General features: G+C 42.1%; 1 protein-coding gene across 1 annotated transcript in view; it reads left to right on the top strand.

The window, feature by feature from the left end:
• Window positions 1-15,291, top strand: part of UMODL1 (uromodulin like 1) — a 633,174-nt gene that overhangs the window by 63,000 nt on the left and 554,883 nt on the right. The gene's annotated exons all lie outside the window — the stretch shown is intronic.

Raw genomic sequence — 15,291 nt, 5'->3', positions numbered from 1 at the left:
CACATTATCTTTCTCAGTCATGTGAGAATGAAGTCTGACATTCTCAGTAAAACATGTACATCCAACAAGGGCAGAGACTGTCAGTTGATTCCTTTGTGTTCTACTGCAGCTTCCCAGAGTGTTCTAAAGAACAACTAGAGCGCTAACAGTCCTACTTATGACAAACGTATGGCACACCTGAAGCCATCTTGGTTGGAATAAAGTGGTAATTCTTAAAACATTTAATTTAAAAAGGAACACAATGAGGGGGTTCATTTTGCCACAGAAAGTATGATTAGTGCTGCAGAAAGAAAAATTAGGGTACATTTTGAGTGACTTCTCAAATCCTCTTCTATTTCCTTAAAAAATACTGACATGCAGACTGAAACATGCACTTTCAATACCAGCAGCAGACTTCCCTGGTGAGCAGTAGGTTTATACAGTGATCTAATGAGCAACTAGAGTGCTAACATTCAGAATTTATGGCAAATGTGTGACACATCTGAATGCCTTCTTGATGGAACCAAGTAAAACACTGAAAGAATTTCCTACTGAGGAGACTGCAGTAAATGAGGAAATTAGGAAACATCATAACAAATAAATCTCCCAAGATGGCCACCAGAGACAAAAGAGCCCAAATGTAGCCCAAATATCACCCAGATGTAGCCCAAGTATAGCCCAATGACAGAATGTCCCAGAGTGTTCTAACGAACAACTAGAGCGCTAACAGTCTTTCTTATGACAAAAGTATGGCACACCTGAAGCCATCTTGATTGGAATAAAGTGGTAACACTTAAAACATTTAATTTACAAAGGAACAAAATGAGGGGGTTCATTTTGCCATAGAAATTATGATTAGTTCTGCAGAAAGAAAAATTAGGGCACATTTTGACTTCTCAAATCCTCTTCTATTTCATAAACAAATTCTGACATGCAGACTGAAACATGCACTTTGAATACCAGCAGCAGACTTCCCTGGTGAGCAGTAGTTTTACTACAGTGATCTAATGAGCAACTAGAGTGCTAACATTCAGAATTTATGGCAAATGTGTGACACATATGAATGCCTTCTTGATGGAACCAAAATAAAAAACTGAAAGTATTCCCACTGAGGAGACTGCAGTAAATGAGGAAATTAGGAAACTTCATAACAAATAAATCTCCCAAGATGGCCACCAGAGACAAAAGAGCCCAAATGTAGCCCAAATATCACCCAGATGTAGCCCAAGTATAGCCTAATGACAGAATGTCCCCGAGTGTTCTTAAGAACAACTAGAGCGCTTACTGTCTTACTTATGACAAAAGGATGGCACACCTGAAGCCATCTTGATTGGAATAAACTGGTAACACTTAAAACATTTAATTTAAAAAGGAACACAATGAGGGGGTTCATTTTGCCATAGAAATTATGATTAGTGCTGAAGAGAGAATAGTTAAGCACATTTTGAGTGACTTCTCAAATCCTCTTCTATTTCATTAAAACATTCTGATATGCAGACTGAAACATGCACTTTTAATACCAGCAGCAGACTTCCGTGGTGAGCAGTAGCTTTACTACAGTGATCTAATGAGCAACTAGAGTGCTAACATTCAGAATTTATGGCAAATGTGTGACATATCTGAATACCTTTTTGATGGAATCAAAGTAAAAAACTGAAAGCATTTCCTACTGAGGAGACTTCAGTAAATGAGGAAATTAGGAAACTTCATAACAAATAAATCTCCCAAGATGGCCACCAGACACAAAAGAGCCTAAATGCAGCACAAATATCACCCAGATGTAGCCCACATGTAGCCCAATGACAGAAGTGTGCAAAACACTTATTTTTATATAGTGCATACTTGTCAGGTATTGGAATGCTTTACATGAGCATTGGTTACATCACACAAGATCAAATTCATTTTGGTTGTAGACATGGGGAGATTAAGTGATTTGACCACAATCACAGAATGTTGAGCTGAAGCAGAAACTCCAACCTGGTTCCCCAGTTGCAAAGTCTGCAGCTCTGGAAGTAACACCACATCCTCTCGCCAAGGTGCAACATTTAATCAAGTGGTCAACTGGATAAAAAACAAAGATTACAAATAATGTAAAAGTTCTTTGTCGCTATTTGAAAACTCCGAAAATATGTCCTCATTTTAGTTTTTTAGAGCACTAACCATAATTTTGATGCAAATAAGACCCTCTCATATATGTAATTTCTAAAGGAAATACTCTAGGTATTACAGTTTTGATTACATCAAGATGACGTCAGGCGTTCCACACTTTTGTAATAAATATAGAATGTTAGCAATCTAGTTGTTCATTGGGATACTGTTGAGAGGCAGAGGCCAGGGGAATGGACTCTGAAAATTGAAGGCAGGTAGGAGAGTGCAGAGGCAACAATTTGACCACACTGGGCAGGCAGGAATGGCAGTGGCAGCACAACAGACTATGGAGGGCAGTGGAAAGGGGGGCAGGGGCAACAAACCAACAATACAGGACTGGCAAGAGAGGCTGTGGCAATATAATAGACCATTGTGGGCAGAAGGAAGAGGCAGTGGTAGTACAACCATACATGCCAACAGACTCGTTTCAGCCAGGAAACGTCCAATGTTTTTAAGCTCAAATGGGCTTTATTTGATCTGTCTCCTGTCTACAATCTCCTCTTTTTCAATGTAACTCAAAGGGGAAAATCAATACCCCAGTTTTATTTCAAAATCTCCCTCTTACCAAGTTCAAAATGTTCGCAAGTATGGTACATTGAATCATGGTAGACAGGAGGAATTGGGGTAGGGACATGGACTCGGTTAACAGAGGACAGGAGGGACATGGAGAGGTGCACCAAACTGATCCTACAGGGCAGGCATCAGGGTTTGCAGCAGCACAATACACCACACAGCGCATGCGGGACGGGAGTGCAGCACAACAATCCATAGAAAGCAATAGGGAGGGGACAGGACCATGCACATGGACAACAGAGAACAGATGGGAAAGAGGCAATGGTAGCTAGCTGACAATAATGGACAGACAGGAGAGAAAGCTGCAGCATAACAGACCATAAAGGGCAGGAGGGACGGATCAGGGGCATTACAATGGAACAGACAAGCCAGGAGGGAGGGAATAGGGGGTCTGCACATGGAAACAGAGGGCTGGGGGCAAGGTGGCAGGGGAGGAGCAGCAAGATGACCATGGAGGTCAGGCAGGATGGGCACTAGAAACAAGACACACCATGGAGAGCAACAATGAGACTATGGTGGCATACACATAGACCATGGAGGGAAGGTGGGAGGGAGTCAGGGGCAGCTAGCTGACAACACAGGGAAGGTGGGAGAGGCCATGGCAGCACAGAAGACCATGCATGGCAAGCGGGAGGGTTAGTGGCAGCACAATGGCTATGATGGGCAAGTAGGAGGGTGCAGGGGCATGCACAAAGGACCATGGAGGATAGAAGGGAGGGTCAGGACCTGAGCACAGACAAGAGAGTTCAGGGGAAGGGGCCTCACAACAGACCGCTCGGGGCAGGCAGGAGGAGCAGTTGCAGCACAACAGATCAGGGAGGGCAGAAGGGTGTGGCAGTAAAATGGACCATGGAGGACAGGAGGAAGGGGATAGGGGCATGGCATGTGGGCAGGCAGGGTGGAGGTGGCAGGGACAGGTTACAGTCATCTGACAATGCTAGGCAGGTGGGAGGGGAGTGGCAGCTCAACAGAACACTCAGCGTAGATAGGAGTGGCAGGTTCTTGGAACATAGTGGGCAAAAAGGATGGAGCAGGGGCATGCACAAAGACATCGGAGGGCAGGGGGAAGGAGAATAGTGGCAGCAAGCTAAGCACAGAGGCTAAGCAGGAGGTCAATGATGGGCCATAGAATTGGGCAATGGAGGGCAGGAGGAGTGGACTGGTACATCATGCTAAATGGAGGGCAGTGGCAGCAAATCAGACCATGCATGGCAGGAGGGAGGAGGCTAGTCCATGGATTCAGACAACAGAGGATAGGGAGGAGGTGGATGGGGCAGCAAGCTAACTGTTCAGAGAAGGTGGGTATTAGGAACTTTGTTGTTTTTAAAATGTGTGTTTGTGCGAACTACTTAAAATATGAACAAGTATGCAGCATAATCTCACTTTTATTCAGGAAGAAGAGGACGTTTGTGACTGTGATTCCGGGTTCACTTGGCAGAAACACCCCCTGACCCTCCACCCCCATCGCAAAATGTAATGCCCGTGAAAAGGGTAGGTGGACGCAGTGTTATATAGAACATAGTCCTGAGAGCACAATTGAAAATGAAAACTAGATGTAGTATATGGTATAAACTATGCACCAAAAAGTGTGATATAAGATGAACCGGGGCGTGAAATATAATATGCAATACATTGTGCGCAATGACAGATTCATTGGAGAGCGCAAGATAGCACAGGCACTAGCGCGTGCTATGCGATATGCTCCTTGGAGTGTAATATGCACAGGGCAGTGTTGTGTAACATAACTAGTCTCTAAAGTTGTAATATAAAATATGTGCTGGGGAGTGTAACGTTGCATATGCACTGTGACAAAGATATGGATCCCAGATTGTAATATGTATGGCATAGCGCTGTGCGTTATAACATACACATCGAGAAAGGCACGTTAGATGGGGCAATATAACCCGTGCGAAGGCAAGTGTGGCATGACATATTCACGGGGTGGTGTTACAGTGCACATGGGCTAGAGAGTGTCATAGCATACGCACTAGCTGGTGGAATACAACACAGAGGTGTGAGGCAATCGGCGGGCACTGGTGGGTGAAACATAGCATTGGGCTCAGCCAGGAGCACGCTGTGACTCTCAAGTGAGGTTCGTCTCCTTTCCAGAGAGTAAAATAAAAAGTATTACACATCCGGCGGTGGATGTGTTTTTCATTAACCGTGAGGGGGGTTTCTTGCATAGTTTGGTCGAATTTTTGTTGAATCCCCTTTGAATGGCTTGGTGTGCGTGTATATTAAATGTGCCCGTCAATAGCTACCCATGTTTGTATAAATAAACGACAAGGGTGTCTACTTGGAGAGTACCCACCGGCGGGGGCGCCGGGACTAGGCACGGTAGGGCGCCAGACACGTCAGAGCTTCACTAGCGGTGTAAATACATTCCATGTGGATTCATTCTATGCATAGTCGCCTTTTAATGAATATCACGCAAATCGTCATGGTGATAGGTACATACGGTTTGTCCAGCATGTCCTAGGTGTTTCTATAAATATATATATTTTTAAAATAATAAAAAACAAAGGCCGGCCCCGGGGGATGGGGTCCCCGGAGACAATAAGTGGCCTGAGGAGGGGGGCAACGCAGCCCCGCCCTAAAGAATTTAAATTAAAAAAAGGCCATGACCCAGGGGTTGGGGTCCCCGGGGCCGATTAAGGCCTTGGGAGGGCCAAATTTATTTTTTTCAACAAAAAAAATTAGGGTGCAGGCCCTGGGGGATGGGGTCCCCAGGGCCAGTAAATTAGAAAAAGAAGGGGGGCCACACAGCCCTCCTTCTTAAAAAAATAAAATAAATAAAAGACCGGCATCGCGCTGGAGGCCACGCCCCCTCCTTGCAGCACTCTGCAAACGTGCCCCCTGGCCAGTTGTAAGTTGGGGAATTAATTCCCCTTCAATACTGAGGGTCCCTGAGGGCCAACTAGCCCAACAGGTATCTCCAGTGTGCGCCAGGGAGCTGCGTTGCAGACAGGTGTTTTGAGGCCACGCCCCTTTTTACACCTCTATGCAACGCAGCTCTGTGGCGCTTACTGGAGGTACCTAGTGGGCTAGTTTGACCCTATTGACCCTTAGGATTCAAGGGGACTTAATCTCTCAACTTAGAACGGCCACAGTGCGCGTTTACACAGTGGTGAAGGGAGGGGACGGGGCCTGAGGTGACATGTGCAAACACGCCCTGTGGCGCGTTTTAAGTTGGGGAAATAATTCCCTTTCAATCCTGAGGGACCCTGGGGGCCAACTAGCCCACCAGGTGCTTCCAGTAAGTTCCACTGCTCTGCGTTGCAGAGAGGTGGTGCAGGCCGTGCCCCTTTTTACACCTCTCTGCAATGGCGCTTACTGGACGTACCTAGTGGGCTATTTTGCCCCTAGGTATCCTCAGGATTGAAGGGGACTTAATCTCCCAACTTAAAAAACGGCCACAGGGCATGTTTACACAGTGGGGAAGGAAGGGGACGGGGCTTGAGGTGACGTGTGCAAACACGCCCTATGGCACGTTTTAAGTTGGGGAAATAATTCCCCTTCAATCCTGAGGGACCCTGGGGGCCAACTAGCCCACCAGGTGCTTCCAGTAAGCACCACTCCGCTGTGTTGCAGAGAGGTGGTCTAGGCTGTGCCCCTTTTTACATCTCTCTGCAATGCAGCTCTGTGGCGCTTACTGGAGGTACCTAGTGGTCTAGTTGGACCCTAGGGACCCTCAGGATTCAAGGGGACTTAATCTCCCAACTTAAAACGGCCACAGGGCGTGTTTACACAGTGGGGAAGTGAGGGGACGGGGCCTGAGGTGACGTGTGCAAACACGCCCTGTGGCGCGTTTTAAGAGGTAGTTTTAATCCCCTGCCCTATTATATACTAGGGGCTTACAGAGGAGGTCATGCTGATCACAGGGGGACCCCAACGCATAGTGTTCCCTAGTGTATGTAGGTGTTTTCACTGTATTCTGAGTGTCTTTTAACATAGCACTGGCTCTAGGACTGGTTAGTCAGACTCAGTTACCACCAGTATCCGTCTGAAAAAGTTGAGGGTACAGGATGATTTTGCAACAAGGCTTCTTTCTGCTCTTCTGTTTGTTCTTTCTGCATGTTATCCTTCTTCCTGCACTTTTCTTCGTCTTTGAGGACTTCTGTTGCTTCTTTCTGCATTTCTTTTTTTTCTTTCTGTGCGTTTTTTCTTCTTTCTTCACATGTCCTATCTCTGTAGGCATAGTTAGAAATTAGCATTTAAAAAACCTTTGAAATTCACTGAAAAAACCATAGGTTTCAGGCACGTTATAGTTAGGAATTAGCATTTAAAAAACCTTAGAAATTCACTGAAAAAACCATAGGTTTCAGGGGCGTTATAGTTAGCTGGACTTTTCACTCGTACAAAACCATTGAAATTCCCCCATTATAGTTAGTTCAGCTAACTATAACTCGTGCGCCCGCAATGCACTGCTGATGATGTCACATATTACATCACTCATGACATGGTCAGTGACATCACTCATGACATCACTGATGACATCTCAAATGACATCACTAATGACATCACTGATGACATCATCCTAGTGATAGAGTGGCAGACCTCCTCTTCCCCTAATATAACCTTTGATACACACATTCAAAAATAGAAACTACAATGTTCAAAACAATGGACATACCAATACCAGTTACAACAACCTATTCAGTAATTCTAAGATCCACATACACATCCACTCATTCACCAACAGTCCTATACAGTCACTCATACATGTACTCACTCATCATATGTACTCACACACCTATACATCCTGTTACACAACGCCACTCATCCATAGAGTTACTCACACACATAGTCACTCATGCTAATAAAGAATCAAACATCCATTTACTTGCATATACAGTTATACACACACCACCACAATTACTTCTACAGAAACTTACACATACTTAGTCTTTTAAACAATCACTTATAGAAACACATACTAATTCATACAGGAACTCTTTCAATCTCTCACTCTCACATATACTCACTTATATACACCAATAGTAACATATACTAGTTTAAAACGTATGTAGTTACTCATAAAGACACTATTGAGACAGTCTATCACTCACTAACATTCCCATGCACACACTCATCCCCCATACAGTCCTGCACACATGCTGTCTTCAACACATACAAACAGTGAGTCACTCATTCATGCACCTATGCACTGCGTAATACCCCCCACCGAACCATACAGACACTCAGACACTCATACTGATACTCAAAAACCAACTAATAACCTATATAGACACTCATGTAGCTACTCACCAACCCATGCAGCCACTTATACACAAAGTGAGAGACTGATACAGATATTTACACATTTAAACATTACTCACTAAGCCATGTATTCACTAAGATACACTTAATCAGTCAGTTATACAATCAATTTTTCAAAAACAAATCATCCATTTAGACACTTATATACCCATTTATTCTTCCGTCGACCTTGAGATACACATATATAAAACATATGTAATTTACAGAAAAACACACATTCACTGGATGATGTCATCAGTGATGTCATTTGAGATGTCATCAGTGATGTCATGAGTGATGTCACTGACCATGTCATGAGTGATGTAATATGTGACGTCATCAGCAGTGCATTGCGGGCGCGCAAGTTATAGTTGGCTGAACTAACTATAACGGGGGAATTTCAATGGTTTTGTACGAGTGAAAAGTCCAGCTAACTATAACGCCCCTGAAACCTATGGTTTTTTCAGTGAATATATATATATATATACACACATTTTATAGGTATAGCTGTGTAGTCTTTAACCAGTTCAAATTAAGCTATGAAAAAAGCACTTCCCAGTGCTCTGCCAATCAGACATAACAATCTATTCACATTTGGATAATATTCACAACATGGCAATGCTTATCCACATATATTTATGCATGTACACACACCCACACACATTGAATGTTAAATATCATATATATGTTTTGAAATATAACTATGATTTATTGATAACATTGTTTAATACATGTTTTTCAATTTATAAACATGCAAAAGTAAATCTAACTTTATTTTTTAATGTAAATAATTTCAGTTATTCTACAGATGTTTTTGTAATTTTTAAACATAAGTGAATACAAATATTTACTTTAATTTCTTTTTTAATTGCTTTTTTAAATACATCTTGAATGAGTTCATATATTTGAATTAATGTAATAGTTATTTAAAAAATAAGTTAACATTTTAATATTACTACTAGTAAATTTTCCCATGCAGGCTGAAGATTCTGCCACGAGTGGGAAAAGTGTAAAAAATATTACAATTTTATTGAAGGTTTAAAAAAATTAAAACATACTTTTTTTTTTACACACTTTTTTTTCAGATAAAGAATAATAGTCACATTGCATTGCAGATAGTCACTTTACAATCCAATCAAGTCGTACCTGACAGATACATACACAGCGGTAGTTATTAAAGTGATCTACACGGAGGTCCAGCCCAGTACCCAGGCCCGCACAGCAAAAGCCCCCGCCTCCTCCCACACTCCCAGTCCCAGGGATTGGGCTTCCCGATCAGCAGTACCACCCATGTGTAGCTAGTGAAGCACGGCACAAGCAGAACATGCCGTGCTGAAAAGGAGAACCGGGGCTCAGAAAGCATCCCCTCAGCCCACTCCCTTAGGCACACTCCCATCATTTGTCTGTGTAGTAGAGGCTCGCTTGGTGGCATCAAAGTAGGTCCTCAGTGGTCCCCAAATATCCCTTGGGCGTGACGTCAGTGGCATAAGAATGGCATATATCTCAGCATTGGTGTTGCAGTGTGCTAGACTCTCCAGCCAATCTTGTAGCTTAGGCGTGGACTTCCTGCCCCAGTGAATGGCAACCTCTCTTTTAGTAGACATACAAAATCCGATTAAAACGGATAAAGAACCTAGCAGTGGAGGTAGATTTTTCCAGTGTCGCTGCGGGTCGAGGCGTGCTGCGACTTGCGAAAATACGTAGGAGCACTATAGTGAGGAACTATGTGTAGTGCAGTGGTGTATGTGGAGTGGGCTGACTTAAAAATATCTAACTAGTGGGCGCAATTAACTTTATTCTGGCTCCTAGCTGATATAATAAAAATGGGGTGGGTCTCTAGGTTGCCTGGTTATAATGAATCAGGGGTCCTGGTAGAGGGTCAACATGTTTCGAGCTTCCCCCACAGCTCTTCTTCAGGACGCCACAGGGACCAGCCCTGTGTGTACCACTCCAAAAGGTGCAGTGAAAAATTATTTATAAATGCTGTCTAATAAGCATAATGAAAATAATACATACGACATTCAATAATGTATTACACTTAAAGGATATCTGAAATGAAGAAAAACAACATGGTTTAAGGATAAACATCCTGCCCTTAATAGGGTAGGTTTTGTCAATACTGCACGAAAGATAATTGCTCTTCATTGTGTGCCTGATAAGGAAAAAGTGTTCTGCGCCATGCTAGGCTCGAAAGGAAGAAATGCAAGTTAGGAAAACCAAACATATCTCCCCAACACCGTTTATCTGTATTCCTGAATAGGAAAAGAAGTGCTGTGATTCAGTGCATGGTGCCTGAGTTGTGCTTAAAAAACAAACGATCCACGTAACAGTGCCAAGACATACAAACGACATGTACAGACATTAAACATGAAGGACATACTTTTCAAAAGGCAGTACTATGCCTCATGGTTGTACGAGGGGGCAAGAGAGGGTTCCACTGGATTTCTAAAATGGAAGAGAAAGGCTGATTACCGTTCTGTTGGTGGTGGTCTCCTCTTGAGAGTCAGACCGGGCAGTGCTGTGGTTGGTAAAACACAGTTTGCCCCGGTCTGTCTGATTTGCTGAAAAAGAACGGACTTACTTGAATCACTCCTCTCCTGGCTGAGTATCTGGATAGTTCCCTCGAGACCGCATGTTGGCGTCTCGCTGCCGGGAGCCGGTATATAAGGAAGTGCTACCGCCTAGTCATGGACGTGATGACTAGAGCGGTAACTTCACAAAAAGGTCGCCGCTATCTGGACTAATGGAGTGGCCCTGTTGGGGGTATAGGGATTCAGTGTGCAAATATAGAACGCGTAACATTACAGTGCATGCGTGATTTAAAATGCATGCGTGATTAAATGGAGTTGGCGATACCTGTGGTATTAATACTAATTGTGTGCATAACATTGCGGTGGATTAATTAAAATTTGCAGAGAGGGCGAAAAATCGTTTTCAGGGCCGCACTACCCTGGATGCGATTAAAGTTCCTAAATAAATGAGGGGAAGAATTAACGCTGAGAGACCGGTGTCATTTGTACTGGGCACACAACATAGTTAGTGTCTGCTAAGTAGACACTGTGATATGAAGAGTTGTTAGTACTCTCTACTGGAGGACTGTAATAGAAAACTTCTAAAACCACAGGAAGGGGGTACTCAATAAGGGTATGGATAATAAGATGTGCCCTCTGTTAGACTGTGTGTTGTGTCTCCAAAGGGAGGAAATCACGCTGGTCACGCGTTCAGGTGTTTCATTTGGTTGTTTTGTTTGTGGCATGGGGTTGTCAGTGTGACCACCATATAAGGTTTGGAGCGGGTATCCCATTAGACTGGAAAGACTTATTTAGAAAACTGTCCCCAAGGGATGTTATCATTAAGACCCTGGCTGTCGGTGCGTAATTTGAACATCCAACGTTGCTCCTTTTCCAGGAGACGGTGTTCCAGGTTGTCATTGTTCTTTATATGTTCGAGGATCACCCATTTCATGTCATTTGGAGTGTGTTGTTTCTCAATGAAATGTGATGTCATTTTAGTGGTGTTTCTTTTACATCTAATGTTGCTGCGGTGTTCGACAATCCTCGTGCTTGCTTTTCTTGTGATCATCCCCACGTAATGTAGGTTGAAGGTACATGTGATCATGTATACCACCCCTGATGTGTTGCAATTCGTGAAGTTGCGTATTTCCCACGTCATTTTGTTGTTGAATTCAACCTTTCTTGTTGCTGAGGTCAGGTGGCACACACTGCAATTGCTGCAAGGATAGTGTCCATTCGGTAGAGTACTTAGGGTTCTCTGTCCATCTCCTCTTGTTTCATTCTTGGGGCGAGTGTGGACTAGGTAATTCTTCAGATTTTTCCCTTTCCTGTGGCTGAACATTGGTTTAGGGATGTCAAGGTTTCCACTGTCCAGTGTTCGCCAATATTTTTGTATGATTTTAGTCACCTTGTCAGATGCTATGTTGTAGGTCGTGATGCAGATAGGTCTTTTTCCCGGTGTCACCCTTTCCTTTGTCTTAGGTTCCAAGAGTGCCTCTCTGTGATTGTTGGCAGCTCTCTTTTTGGCTTTGGAGACTAGTTGTTTGGGATAGTGTCGTGCTATAAGTTTCTCTGAGAGGTCTCTAGCTTGGGTGTTATAGTCTTCTCTTTTCATACAGTTGCGTCTCAGTCGCAAAAATTGGCCAAAAGGCAGATTGTCTTTCAGTTGTCTTGGGTGGAAACTGTCGTAGATTAGGAGACAGTTCTTGGCTGTTGGTTTGAAGTGAGTAGTTGTACTCAACTTGCCTTCCGCAGCTGAAATATTGAGGCCCAGAAAAACCAATTGGTACCTACTCATGGTGTAAGTGAATTTAAGAGAGGGGTCTTGGAGGTTTAACCAATCGATGAAGTTAATGGCTTCTATTTCTGTTCCTTCCCAGATTAGTAATACATCGTCGATGTATCGTTTCCATAGGCTCAGGTGTTTGATGTGTGAGTTGAACTTATTAAGAATTTTCTGTTTTTCCAAGTGATGGACATAAAGTCCCGCTACACTCGGCGCGAAAGTGCTGCCCAAGCTGGTACCATGCACTTGGCGGAAGAGTGTATCCTCAAGTTTGAAATAGTTTTCGGTTAAGGCCAGCCGGCAGCATTCAAGTATCACATGTCTGGGTGTTTGATAGACCCAGGAGTTCTCTCTTTTGGCTAATAACAGCCCCAATGATGTAAGTTTCCTGAGTTTCTTAGGAATCTGTACAGTGTACCCTAAAAGAGCTATTTCAGGAATGGGGACCATTGGAAGGCCGATTATCTTCCCCAGTGTCACATGTACCGCAGACCAATAGGACTGCAAGCGGGGACAGGACCATGCCAGATGTATAAAATCTATAACAAGGAAAAGGGCCAGAACCTTTGTTTCTGCGTTTTAAATTAGCGCTAGACCAAACATATTATTTTTGTTTCGATCTGGTACTTTATTTATACCTTTTATTTTGTACTTTTTTTTAGAAAATGATTCTTTGTTTCATATTCAAGGCAGGATAAAGACAATGGTGTCTATATACAGAGAACAATTTTATACATACAATTTTCAGAAAAATTAAGCAAAAAAATTGTGTTTTGAGTGCACAACTTAAATAAACGGTGATTTCAATCATTCAAAACCTGTCATCTTGATATTTTAACGATATTGTATCTAAATCTTGTTTCATACATTGATATTCTTTCAACAATTATAGAATTATGCTATACAGATCAACATTTCAATTGGAGAAAGCGTTCCAATAAAAAAGAAAGATCAAACAAGGGGAAATATGAACGTCAAGTGCAGAACGCTTTTTCCTTGACTAATTCATTAATTCTAAATTCCTCCGTGTTTTTATTTTAATCATAGTATGCCAACGCGTTTCAAGTCACTGATACTTAATATGCGGACTCTCATCAGGGCTCTTGATTTTATAGCAGCATTGAAGGTTTCTGAAATTAAAGAAACTTGATTTAAGAATAAAAATTAAAAGTATTAAAACTCCCTCTGTTTTTAAATTTCGTTCATCTTTCTGATATATGCACTAGTACCTGAGTGGAAGCATATTTCGTTAGGTCTTCTTAGTCTATGCAAAAGAAGGAACCAAGTTTTAGAGTATTGCATTATGTTATATATTAGCTTTTAACATTAAAAACTAAGCTGCAACACTGCGAATTTCAGCCGCATACCTTTACTTGTAACCGATATTTTTAAACTCCTGATTTTGAAAAAATTGAGAAAGAAATACAAATATTTAAGGACTCCTCGATTAACAACAAAAGTGCCAAGTTTGAAAAGGATACAAAAGCTTTCAATATAGAGCAGGTGTATCCATTCCTTAAAGAAGACTATTACACTACCCTTGAATCACGTAGAGGGTTTGACCACCTATCAAGGACACTCTAGAAACCGGTTCAGTACCTTTTCAGAAACATCATCAGATTCATCAGTAGAACAAGACCCGAGAGAGGGACCTTCAAAAAAACAGGTGTTTTTTTTAGAGAGAGGCTGCAAGAAACCAAACACAAGATTCAAACAACCTTGGGAAATGCGTACCAGAAACCGATTTTCCAAGTCGTAAAAAATTCAATCTTTCACAACAGCAATTGTCAAAAGAAGAAGAAACTGTATTAAATCTTGGACTCAAGTTTGTCCCAAATAAAAGAACGGACTACACAAAACTCAAACTAGAGGCAATGGAGTTCTGTCGAAAGATAAGATTGAAAGCTTACTTTGCCAATAATGATTCAACACTCACTGAAGAAACTACAGGCCTTAGGAACAAATCGAAATTTGTGCCCATCCAGAACATCCCAAAAGAAATATATGCCTTTGAACGAACATTTCTGTTATCCATCATTAAAATGGAGAAGAACAAAAGATATTTCAATAAAAATCTTAGTGATAAACAACAAGCTGCCATCAAAGGACTTAAAGCAGATACATCAATAATAATTAAGAAGGCAGATAAAGGGGGTGCAGTAGTTATCTGGACCAGAGAGATGTACCTAGCAGTACGAATTAACCAAGTAAGGAAAACTGAATGGTATCAACCACTAGAAGAAGATCCAATACCTTCAATAAAAGCGAAAATCACTGAAATAGTTCAACCGGGCCTGGAGGAAGGCTTCCTTGGCCCCAAAGAGCATGATTTCTTGACCAAAGAATTTTCAAGGACTCCAATTTTGTAATTTGTGCCAAAAATACATAAAAATCTAGAAAATCCACCAGGGAGTGATAGTCTCGGGCTGTGATTCAATATTTGAGCCAATAGCAAAATACGTTGATCATTTTTTTAAGCCTTTTTTGAACGAAGTCCCGTCATACTTACGAGACACGACAGACTTTATTACAAAAATTGAAGGAGTCGCATTCAATGACAAAACTCAGATAATGGTAACATTTGATATCACCTCTCTCTATACTCAGATACCTCAAGAGGAAGCTCTAGAAGTGATTCAACTATACCTTGAGAAAAGGATGAGACCCCATAGGGTTCCTACACCATTTATCGTACAGTTAGCAGAGCTAGCATTGAAAAAAACGACTTCAAATTTGAGAATCAATTATATGTACAGGTGAAAGGTACCGCCATGGATGTCCCTTCGCTCCAGAGATGGCGGTACTCTTTATGGCTCAATTTGAAGAAAAGTTTATTGATAACAACAATCCCTTTAAAAAGAACATCATACAATGGCTACGGTATATTGACGATGTCTGGTGCCTTTGGCAAGGCAGCCATACTGAATTGGCAACATTCTACGATTGGATGAATTCAAGACATGCAGATATTAAGTTCTCTGTACAATCAAACATCACTAAGTTAACTTTTTTGGATGTAGAAGTGAAACCTGT

This window comes from Triturus cristatus, chromosome 8 (assembly GCF_964204655.1).
Source record: "Triturus cristatus chromosome 8, aTriCri1.1, whole genome shotgun sequence".
NCBI classification, from domain to species: Eukaryota; Metazoa; Chordata; class Amphibia; order Caudata; family Salamandridae; genus Triturus; species Triturus cristatus.
Note: the sequence above shows the minus strand (reverse complement) of the source record. Positions and strands in the feature narration are given on the sequence as shown.